Below are 11,929 nucleotides of genomic sequence, written 5' to 3'. Positions count from 1 at the left end.
GGATTAATGTTAAAAAACTATCTGTCCATATGTTTTGAAAATAAAAACTTATAATAAAAAAAAAGAAAAATTATGTATCAAGTGCTTACTATGTTCCAGAAACTGAATTTACCAAGAGGATACAAATACATAGAAGAGACAGTTTCTGCCCACAAGGAATTTAGGTTCTAATATGGAAACAAAGCACATAAAGGGGAACTGGAAATGGAAGGATTTCAGGCAAGATAAGGCAAAGTCTGAATGACCAATTCGCACAGGCCCAGGCACATAGTAGATGCTTAATAAGAGATTGTTGAAAGATTGATGGCATGTAGAACTTCCCAGAAATTTCCAGAGAAAGATGGTAATGGTGGTAATTGGTTATTGAATGCCAGGCAGGAGGAGGGGGCTTGTCTAGAATAAAGGCTGCCATTCTGGAGAGCAATTTGGAACTATTCCCAAAGGACTATCAAACTGTGCATACCCTTTGACCCAGCAGTGTTTCTACTGTGTCTGTATCCCAAAGAGATCTTAAAGGTGGGAAAGGGACCTGTATGTGCAAGAATGGTGGCTGCCTGTAATATTCTGTTGTAATAACTTGTAAATTGTTCTCTTGGGGGCAGCTTTCTTGGGGAGCTTCTGGAGGCAGCCTTGGCTTCAGTTCCAATAATCCCAAAAAGCAGCCAGGGGTTAAAGTCCTTTTTACTGTCTCCAAATCTTATCTCCAGATCCTTCATTTTCTCCTTCAAGTCTTGTTTCCTTCACTTGGGGGCTCAGCTAGCTTTCTGGAGACCTTCCTCTTTCTTTGGTTCCTCAAGAGCTATTGTCAGAATGTCTCCAGCCAGCTTCAGTCTCTCCAGCTCCCTCTGAATCCAAAGCCTCCAGCCAGCATGAAGGTAGACATGGGAATGAATCAGACTCCGCCTCTAAGAGTGTGGGATTGTGGGTTTCCCAGAAGTCAATCCTAGTTATGAATCTCCTGGAAGTCCATGAGCAGGCTTTTCCTTTAGACTTGTGAATCTGCTCTTGTCCAAGTGCCTCCAGCCAGCACCATGGTAGAATCACCAATGAAACCTTCTCCCTGAATCCTGGCTCCTTATATCCTCCCAGAGAACGGGCTTGTGGGAGCTCCTTAAAAGACCAATGAGCAAACTCCTTTAAAAGTGTGAACTCCTGTAAAGGTGTGAAAGGTGTGAACACTGAACTAGAGAATTGTTAAGTACCATGCTAAATTAGACAACAGACTTAGCACCTTGTAAGAATCCTAACAGCTGCCCTTTTTGTAATGGCAAGAAACGGGAAACTGAGGGATGCCCATCAACTGGAGAATGAATAAATAAGTTATGATTTATGAATGTCATAGAATATTATTGTTCTATAAGAAATGATCAGCAGGATGATTTCTCCAGAGACCTGGAGAGATTTACATGAACCGCTGCTGAGTGAAGTGAGCAGAACCAGATCATTATACTCAGCAACAAGATTATACATGACTCTGCAACAATGAGATGAGTCAGACCAGTTCCACTGATTTTGTGATGGAGAGAGCCATCTACATGCAGAGAAAAGCTTTTGGGAACTGAGTGTGATTCATAAGATAGCATTTTCACTCTTTTTGTTGTTTGCTTGCATTTTGTACTCATTTTCTTTCTTTTTAATCTGATTTTTCTTGTGCAGAAAGAGAACCATACCTGGAGAGACTTACATGAACTACTGCTGAGTGAAATGAGCAGGACCAGGAGATCATTATAGACTTCAACAACGATACTATATGATGATCTATTCTGATGGACGAGGCCCTCTCCAACAATGAGATGAATCAAATCAGTTCCAATAGAGCAGTAATGAACTGAACCAGCTACACCCAGCGAAAGAACTCTGGGAGTTGACTATGAACCACTACAGAGAATTCCCAATCCCTCTAATTTTGTCTGCCTGCATTTTTGATTTCCTTCACAGGCTAAATGTACACTATTTCAAAGTCTGATTCTTTTTGTACAGCAAAATAACTGTTTGGACATGCATACATATATTGTATTTTACTTATACTTTCACATATTTAACATGTATTGGTTAATCTGCCATATGAGGTAGGGGGAAGAGTTGAAACAAAAGGTTTTGCAATTGTCAATGCTGGAAAATTACCTATGCATAAAATTTTTGTAAAAATAAAAGAAATTAAAAAAAGAAAAAGAACCGTATAAATAAGTGTACATATATTGGATTTAACATATATATTTAAAATATGTATAACATATATTGGATTGCTTGCCATGTAGAGGAGGGGGTGGGGGGAAGAAGGGGAAAATTGGAGATACAAGGCTATGCAAGGGTCAATATTGAAAATGTATCCTTGTATATGTTTTGAAAATAAAAAGCTTTAAAGTAAAAAAATAAAATAAAATAAAATAGAATAGAGGCTGACAGCTTCAAGAGAAACCAGGACTGCCCCCTCTTCCCCAAAACCAGAGCAGCTTTTTGGATGACCACATTCCATTTAATTCAATTTAAAAAAAAAAAATAAAAGTCTAGTATATGAAAAGCACTGTCTATTACCTCTTTGCTAAACTTCTCTCCTTACTATTTACTTTCTAATTCCCATCTGAAACATTTTTAGAATAAGGAAGAAAACTGAATTTCCAAACTCAGCAATCTAGTAATTTTTGCAATGATCAATCATTGTTTATTTAATGTCTACTGGCTGAAGTGTCTATGAGGATGAGTATTGTCTGTGAAGAAGATCTGTAAGTCTCTTTCAACCAACCAAAGCCACGGTGTTAGAACAGGTCACATCTTGAGAAATATGTATAAATGGGAGACTCTATGGGGCAAGATTCTGAGCATCTGGACCAGAGAGGTTGGAACAAAGGGAGGACTGCGATGTCCCTGAGAAAGGGGAGGCCAAACAGAGTCACTGGCTCTACAGGTATGTTGGAGAGATGAACAGTCTGAGCCTAAGTTCCAGAAACAAAGCATTCTTCACCCCCAATTATGCCTATCTATTCACATATTTTACATCAGCTGCTGTTTCATTATCCAAATGTTTCAAGTTAAAGGAATTTTGCCTCAGCCATAAAAAGGGCAAATTTATAATATTTAAGGAATGTAGGATTAGGGAGAGAATTTTCCTAACTGGGGGTTTCAAGCAAAAGTAACTAACTTCAGATGTTTTCATCCAAAATAAACTCCCTAAAGCTTAAGAAGGGAAAGCAAGTGAATCTTAAAGTGCTTTAAATTGCTCTTTAGCTTAAAATGAGCTGATCATTGTAAGTTGTGAAATTTCCAATTCTTCATCTGACACAGGATTCCCTACCATGGAAGCATAGAGAACATGAATAAACAGCAGAAGCAAGGCTCTGCTTTGTCTCCTGAAGTGCATGCATCTAATGTACACAGAAGTGAACATTGGAATATTACGCCACTTCTCCACATTTCATTTTAACTCCCACAGAAAGCTAGGTCTGGATCAAATGTGCCATCAAAACAGACCATTTTAAGAATGCCAAGGACAACTCTTGTAAAAAACAGATTGAACACAAATTAATAGTCTTTGAAGAAACAGAAAATGGGCAACGAGATCAGAAATTCTTTAGTTTTTTGTTGACACGGAACCCTTTGAAAATCGAAGCTTATAGACTCTCAGAATCAGGTTATTAAATGAATTTTTAAAAATGCATAACATTACAAAGGAAACCAATTAATGGAAATAGTTATCAAAATAATATACTTTTTTCATAATGGCTTTTTATTTATTTATGTATTTAGGATTTTTTTTAAAAACACATGAAAAGATAGTTCTCAGCATTCAGCCCCACAAAACAGTATTCCAAATTCCTCTCCCTCCCTTTCTCCTACTCCCTCCCTAAGACAGCAAGCAATACAGTAGAGATTAACATGTGTAATTCTTCTAAACATATTTCCTCATTTATTTTGCTGCACAAGAAAAATCAAATCAAAGGGAAAAAATAAGAACAACAACAAAAAAATAAGAACATGTAAACAAAAAAAGATGAAAATAGTATGTTGTGATCCATATTCAGTCCCCTGTAGGCCTTTTTCTGGTTGCAGAGGGTTTTCTCTATCACAAGTCAACTGGAATTGGCCTCAATCACCTCACTGTTTTTGCAAAGATAGTTTTTAACATTCACCTTGCAAAATCTTGTGTCTTATATTTTTCTCCCTCTCTTCTCCCCATCCCCTTCCCCTAGACAGCAAGTAATTCAATATAGGTTAAACATGTGCAATCTTTCTAAACATATTTCCACATTTATCATGCTGCACAAGAAAAATCAGATCAAAAAGAAAAAAATTAGGCCAAAAAAACCAAGCAAGCAACAGCAACCAAAAAAAAGGTGAAAATATTGTGTTGTGATCCAGTCAGTCCCCACAGTCCTCTCTCTCTGGAGGTAGATGGATCTCTTCATCACAAGACCATTGGAACTGGTCTGAATCATCTCATTGTTGATGAGAGCCACATCCATCAGAGTTGATCATCATATAATCTCATAGTCGTGTACGACTACGTTCTCCTGGTTCTGCTCACTTCACTCAGCATCAGTTCCTGTATGTCTCCCCCAGGCCTCTCTGAAATCATCTTGCTGATTGTTTCTTATAGAACAATAATTCCCATAGCATTCATATAACAATTTATTCAACCATTCCCCCACTGATGGGCATCCATTCACTTTCCAGTTCCTTGCCACTACAAAAAGGGCTGCCACAAACATTTTTGCACCTGGGGATTCTTTTTCCTTTTTTGTCATGTTTTTGGGATACAGACCCAGTAATGTCACTGCTGGATCAAAGGGTGTGCAGCTTGATAGTGCATTGGGCATAATTCCAAATTGCTCTCCAGAATGGATTAATTTACAACTCCACTAAAAGTGTATTAGTGTCTCAGTTTTCCCACATCTTCTCCAACATTTATCAGTATCTGTGGTACCTCAAGAGTTGTCTTAATTTGCATTTTTTTGCAAATTGATCTGAGAGCATTTTTGTAAATTTGATTGAGAGCAAATGCTCTCAATATTTTTCATATTGACTAGAAATTGCTTTAATTTGTCTGTTTATATCATTTGAATATTATTATAAATAACAATGTATTTATATATTCCTATAAATTTGAGCCAATTTTCTATATATTTTAGAATTGAAGCCTTTATCAGAACCCTTTGATATAAAGATTTTTCCTCCAGTTTTCTGCTTCCCTTCTAATCTTGGCTGCATTGAATTTATGTATATAAAATCTTTTAAATTTAATATAACCACAATTATCCAATTCATAATATTCTCTAGTTTTCCTTTGGCCATAAATTCCTTCCTACTACACAGATCTGAGAAGTAGACTATCGCTTGTTCTAATTTGCTTATAGTATTAACCTTTATGCCTAAATCATGAATCCATTTGGACCTTATCTTGGTAAGGGAGTTAGGTGTTGGTCAATGCTTAGTTTCTGCCATACTATTTTCCAATTTTCCCAGAAATTTTAGTCAAATAGTGAGTTCTTATCCCCAAAGGCAGGATCTTTTGTTTTATAAAATGCTAAATAACTGTAGTTATTGACTATTATTTCTGGTGCACCTAACCTATTTCATTGATCAACTACTCTATTTCTTAGTCAGCACCAAATGGTTTTGATGACAGCTGCCTTCTAATTGTTTTAGGTTTAGTATAGCTAGGCCATCCTCGTTTATATTTTTTTCCATTAATTCCCTTGACATTCTTGACCTTCTGTTCTTCCAGATAAATTTTGTTATTTTTCTAGCTCTATAATTTCTTGGCAGTTTGATTGGTATGGCACTTTTAGACAGAACTGTCCATTTTATTATTTATATTATTAGCTCAGCTAATTATATTATTATTTTTTAGATATTATATATAATATAGATATTATTTTTATATTAGCTCAGCCTAGTCATGAGCACTTGATATTCTTCCATTTGTTTAGATCTAACTTTACTTGTGTGGAAAGTGTTTTGTAATTATGTTCATATAGTTCCTAGCTGGGGCAGCTAGGTGGTGCAGTGGATAGAACACCAGCCCTGAATTCAGGAGGACCCGAGTTCAGATCTGATCTCAGACACTTAACACTTCCTGGCTGTGTGACCCTGGGCAAGTCACTTAACCCCAGCCTCAGGGAAAAAAAAAAGTAAAACATATAGTTCCTAGCTTTGTCTGGCAGGTAGACTCCCAAATAAAAATAATATACTTTTTTTTAAAAAAGTTCATGCATGCTGGATTAAGAAGCCTTGAATTTGGGCTGTTTTTTATTGTCAAATTACTCCCACCACAATGAAAGCCATTTCTGGGTTCTCTCATGGTTATCATTAAGTAATTATTCTTTTTTTTCCCTGATAGACCATCTCATATAGTGTCTTATTATTGTTATGATACTATAATTATTATCCTCATTTTATAAATGAGGAAATGGAGGTTCAGAAAGGTGCAATATTTTGCTCAGGATCACAAAGTTGATAATTGAGATGGAGTGGAACACACACTATTCCCTAATTCCTCCACAAGTATGAGGCGTAAGACAAGTGTAAGGAGGAAAGGGCGAGAGATAGATGAGGTCAGTCCTTCTATCATTAGCAATTATTAAGGCCATCTTTTCCATGTAGTAAAGACACAATCTTTTGCAACAGAATACCACTTCAATTAAATAACTTTCAATATAACTTATCAATTGGGCTTCGTTTTGAAGAATTTTCCCTACATTTTGTTCTTAAAGAATCCTATTTCTGTAGTACAACTGCTGGTGTTTTTATAGTATCTTAAGATTCGCAAAGTTATTACAAATATCATCATTTAATTCTCAACAGCAATGTCTGAAACATAGGTGCTCTTACCTAGATGCCCTTTTGTAGACGAGGAAACTGAGGCAGAGAGAAGTTAAATGACTTGTCCAGAGGCATTTGATTGGTAAGCTGTCTGAGAGATCCGAGTTCAGGTCTTGATCCCAGGTTTATCCACCGCACCAGCCAACTGACTGTAACTGTGTATTGAGAACATTTAGAAACAAATCTTTTTCCAAATTGTCATCCTTTTCACTGTAACTTCTCGTCTCCCACATTTCACCAAAACTAGAATGTCAATCAGTTGTTTGATTTCATGTGGATTATAGCACTCTTCTCTTTTAAACAGGTAAGCCAGTTTGCTCACATCCAGGGTGAGCAATTGTTGCCTGTGATGCTCAGGTAAGCAGGGATCTCAGTGACTCATTTTCATTTGTATTAGCCAAGTGATTCTTCTCCGGGAATGTTCCCTCCTGAGTCCAGTGAAGTAGCTTCTCTCTCAATTTTTGAAGAGTTGGGGCAGCTAGGTAGCACAGTGCGTAGAGCACCAGCCTTGAATTCAGGAGGACCCCAGTTCAAATCTGGTCTCAGATACTTAACACTTCCTAGCTGTGTGACCCTGGGGCAAGTCACTTAACCCCAGCCTCAAAAAAAAAAAAAAAAATTGAAGTTTACATAGCATTGTTGTTAGCTTCTTACTAAGTGCTAAGTTGGTACTTAACACTGGAACCTAACACATTGTGACTAATTATTCTTTAAATGTCATATTCTGAAGAGTAGTTTCTTAGTTTCTGCCATACTATTTTCCAATTTTCTCAGCAATTTTAGTTAAATAGTGAGTTCTTATCCCCAAAGCCAGGCTCTTTGGTTTTATCAAACACTAAATAACTATAGTTATTGACTATTATGTCTGATGAACCTAATCTATTCCATTAATTAACTACTCTTTTTTTATATTTTTTTTTTGGTGTATGTTTTCTTTGCAACATGGCTAATATGGGCATGCATTTTGTATGACTTCACATGTATAATCAATAACATATTGCTTGCCTTCTCAAAGGGTGGAGAAGGAACAGGCATGAAGGAGAGAATTTGGAACTCAAAATTTTTAAAAATTAAAAAAATCTTAAACATATAATAGGGAAATATTTAACAAAGTAAAATATATATATATTTAATAACAAATGTCTATACTTTATTGGTGACTTTTCCTATGGCACTTCACTTATCTCTTATTTAATTTTTTTCTGAGACTGAGCGGGTTAACTAATTTGTTGATTGTATGTTTTTCTTTAAAATCAATTTGCATATTAAAAATTGCTGTAGTCCATTTCATTCAAATATTCACTGCCATAAAACTGTGCATAAGTTTTTGATCACTTTATTTCCTCTTTTGCCATTATTTGCCTCTTTTGCCATGCTTTTGATTTTCACAATCAATTTTACTGGTCTTTCCAAAAACAATTTTGTTTTTGTGGAAGCATGAAGTGCTGCTAGTCAGTAAATGTTTATTCAGTGCCCCACTATGAAGCAGGCACTGTATTAAGCTTTGAGAGTATTTTGAAATACAGAGAGGGGCAGCTAGGTGGTGCAGTGGACAGAGCACCGGTCCTGAAGTCAGGTGGACCTCAGTTCAAATCTGACCTCAGACATTTAACACTTCTTAGCTATGTGACCATGGCCAAGTCACTTAATCCCAATTGCTTCAGCAAATATATATGTATATACACACATATACATATATATGTAATACATATATATATGTATACACACATATATATGTAATATATATATGTATACACACATATATACATATATATGTAATATATATATATATATATATATATACACAGAGAGAGAGAGAGAGAGAGAGAGAGAGAGAGAGAAATCCTATCCTAACTGGGGGAAAATAAAATACACCCACACACATACATTGCTAAAAAAGGGAAAGGGGAAGAAAGGTACCAGATGTGAGGGCATAGTGGAGAAATCACATAATAGTACAGATAGTAATACAGATAAATGAAGATTTGGAATTCATGGCCCCATTCTCAATCAGAGAAGCAGAGGAGGGAGAGATGAAGTAGCATCCCAAGACTTCTGTCACCATTCTGAGGAACATGGGGACAATCTGTCTCAGGAAAGACTTAAAGTAGTGCAGCCAAGGGAGAGAAGTAGAAGGCCTCTTTAAATGTTATTTTTTAAAAAAAAAACAACATTTCTCAGTCATTAAGCATCTGTTTTCTCTTTCCCACCTTATGTCCTTTTTACACCACTCCCACCCTCCACCCCGGCAGGGAGGACCTATAACTCCCATATGGGCTGCTGCATACCTCTAGAGGTAAATTGCATTTTCTTTTATGAGTCCTTCATAGTTGATTTAAATATTCGTATTACTCAGAATAGCTTAGTCCTCTACAATTACTCTTCAAATAATATTGCTGTACATAATGTTCTCTTTGTTCTGCTCCTTTGACTCTGCATTATTTTCTGCAAGTCTTTCCCTGTTTTGTGGAACCTGTTGGTCATTTCTCACAGCTGTAGTATTCCACCACAATCATATGTCAGAACTTATTCAGCCATCCTCCAACTGATGGGCATCTCCTCAATTTCCAGTTCATTGCCACCACAAAAAGAGCAGCTGTGAATATTTTAGAACATAAATTCTTTTCCTTTTTTCCTGATCACCTTGGGAAACAGAGCTAATAATGGTATTTGCTGAGCCAAAAGATATAGTCTTATAAACTCTTTGACTAATTCCAGACTGCACTCCAAAATAGTTGTTTAAGTTCACAATTCTACCAATAATGTGTTAATGTCCCATTTTTTCCCACAATCCCTCCAATATTTATCTTCCCCTTATAACATTTTAATCTGTATACAGCATTTTAAAAAATATAAGTTTCCTTATCTCTTTATTAAATCTATTTTAACTTTAACTTTTTATGAGATTGCTATTTCTTTTTTTTTTTTAACATTAGCCAAAGCATAATAAATTCTACTCTAGCCCTTTATTTTTGCTCTTTATGTACTTTTCATTTTAAAATGTGCTTCCTATGAACATCTTGTCAGGTTCTGGATTTTAATCTATTTTTGCTGCTTCTATTTTATGGGTGAGTTCATTTTGTTTTCATTCAAATTCATACTTACTAGTTGTATATTTCCCTCCATCCTCTTTCTTCCTACCGTATACTTTCATTTCTTTATCTTTGCACCCAATCCTTCCTCAGGAGTCTGGTTTACTTCTGATCACTGCTTCCCTAATCCATACACCCTAAGAGTCCTCCCCTTATCTCATTCCTATACTTTTATAGGAATTTCTGTATAAAGACTTTCACACCCAACTAGTTATATATGTTATTCCCTCTTCAATCAGGTTCTGATGACAGTAAGATTCCCACACAGTCTGCTCTCTACCCTAGCCTCCTCTTCACTATAAATTTTTTTTCATTCATGCTTGTTTGGTATAAGAATGATAACATTGTCAAAACTTACAAATATAATTTTCCCTTGTTAGATACTAAATGGATCAACCTTATTAATCCCTTATGATTAATCTTTCATGCTTATGTTTTTTTGGAGTCCTCAATTTTAAAGTCAAATTTTTCTCTCCAGTTTTGGTTTTTTTCCTCAAAATGTCTGAAAACCCTTTAATTCATCAAATATACATTTTTTTCCCCTTGCATGATATTCAGCTTTGCTGGATAGATTATTTTTTATTTCAAATCTAGCTCCTTTGCTTTTCAGAATATTCCATACCCTTAGTCTTTAATGTTGAAATTGCTAAATCTTTTATTATCCTAACTGTAGCTCTACACTATTTGAATTGCTTCTTTCTAGTTGTAATATTCTCTCCTTGACTTCAGAAATCTGAAACTTAACTATAACATTCCTCTGAGTCTCCATTTTGGAATCTTTTTCAAGTTTTTCATTTTCTATTTTACCCTCTAGTCCTAAAACCTTGGGCAATTTTCCTTAATAATTTCTCGAAGTATGTCTTGACTTTTTTTTTTTAATCATGAATTTCAGGGAGTCCAACAATTCTTATATAATCTCTCCTCTGTTTTCCAAGTCAGTTGTTTTTCTAATGCTATTTCACATTCTCTTCTATTATTTCCATGTAGATGTTTTTATTTCTTGATATCTTATGAAGTCATTAGCTTCTCTTTGCTTACTTCTAATTTCTAAGAAGTTATTTTCTTCAGTAAATTTTTGGATCTCTTTTTTTCAATTGTTCACAATTTTCTAGCATTACTCTTTTACTTCTTTTCCCAATTTTCCCTCTTATGTTAAAATAATTTTTAAAGCTCTTCCAAGAATCCTTTTTGAGTTTGTAACCAGTTTACATTTTTCTTTAAGTTTTACATGTAGTTTTAACTTCATTATCTCCTTTTCAATTTGAACCCTTATCTTCTCTATCACTATAATATCTCCAGTCAAGTTCTTTTTCTATTATTTATAGTTTCTGTTGTTTAGCAGTTAATTTTGTTAGGTGTTGGGCTAAGTTATACTACCAGAGTGTGAGAGATAACATTTTAGGTTTCATGTTGTGATTTTTAGAGCTCTCTTTGGGGTTTTTTGACTGAAAAGTTTTTCCAATGTTCCAAGGCCAATTGTGGTCTTTGCTCCTTGGGCCTCTTAGTTTATGAGTGACTTTAGGGACTTTTTTCAGGATTGCCCACACTGCTGCCACCATGAACACGATTGCTCCTCACAATCTCAGAAATGTACCATCAGCCTCCTTGCTACTTCTGCCCAAGCATCAGTTCACCCTTCTATCCTGCAACTAAAACCAAGGATTCCATTTTGCAACTGACCACAGCCAGTGCTATCTATCCCAGAGCCAGGAGGGCACTGCCCCGCTGCAAGCTCATTCATTTGCTCCTCTCCCCTTGGGCCGACAAAATCAGGGAAGAAAGTTCCCAAAGCTTTGATTTCCCCAACACAGCTGCCCCCAAGGCTTGTTTGTTGCCATGGTATTATCTGCTCCTCACTCCTAGTCAGACCACTTCCCCAGAGGTCAGATTCCTAACATCCTTCAAAGTTTATCTTAGACTAGACAACTGCTTTCCCCAACTTTGCATTATTTCTGCCACTCTTTCAATTTAAGGGGTTGTTTTAAGTTATTTGGAAAGGAACTGAGGGGAGCCATTTT

Source organism: Sminthopsis crassicaudata, chromosome 4 (assembly GCF_048593235.1).
Source record: "Sminthopsis crassicaudata isolate SCR6 chromosome 4, ASM4859323v1, whole genome shotgun sequence".
Classification (NCBI taxonomy): Eukaryota; Metazoa; Chordata; class Mammalia; order Dasyuromorphia; family Dasyuridae; genus Sminthopsis; species Sminthopsis crassicaudata.
The sequence above is the reverse complement of the archived record's forward strand: the minus strand, read 5'-3'. Positions refer to the sequence as shown.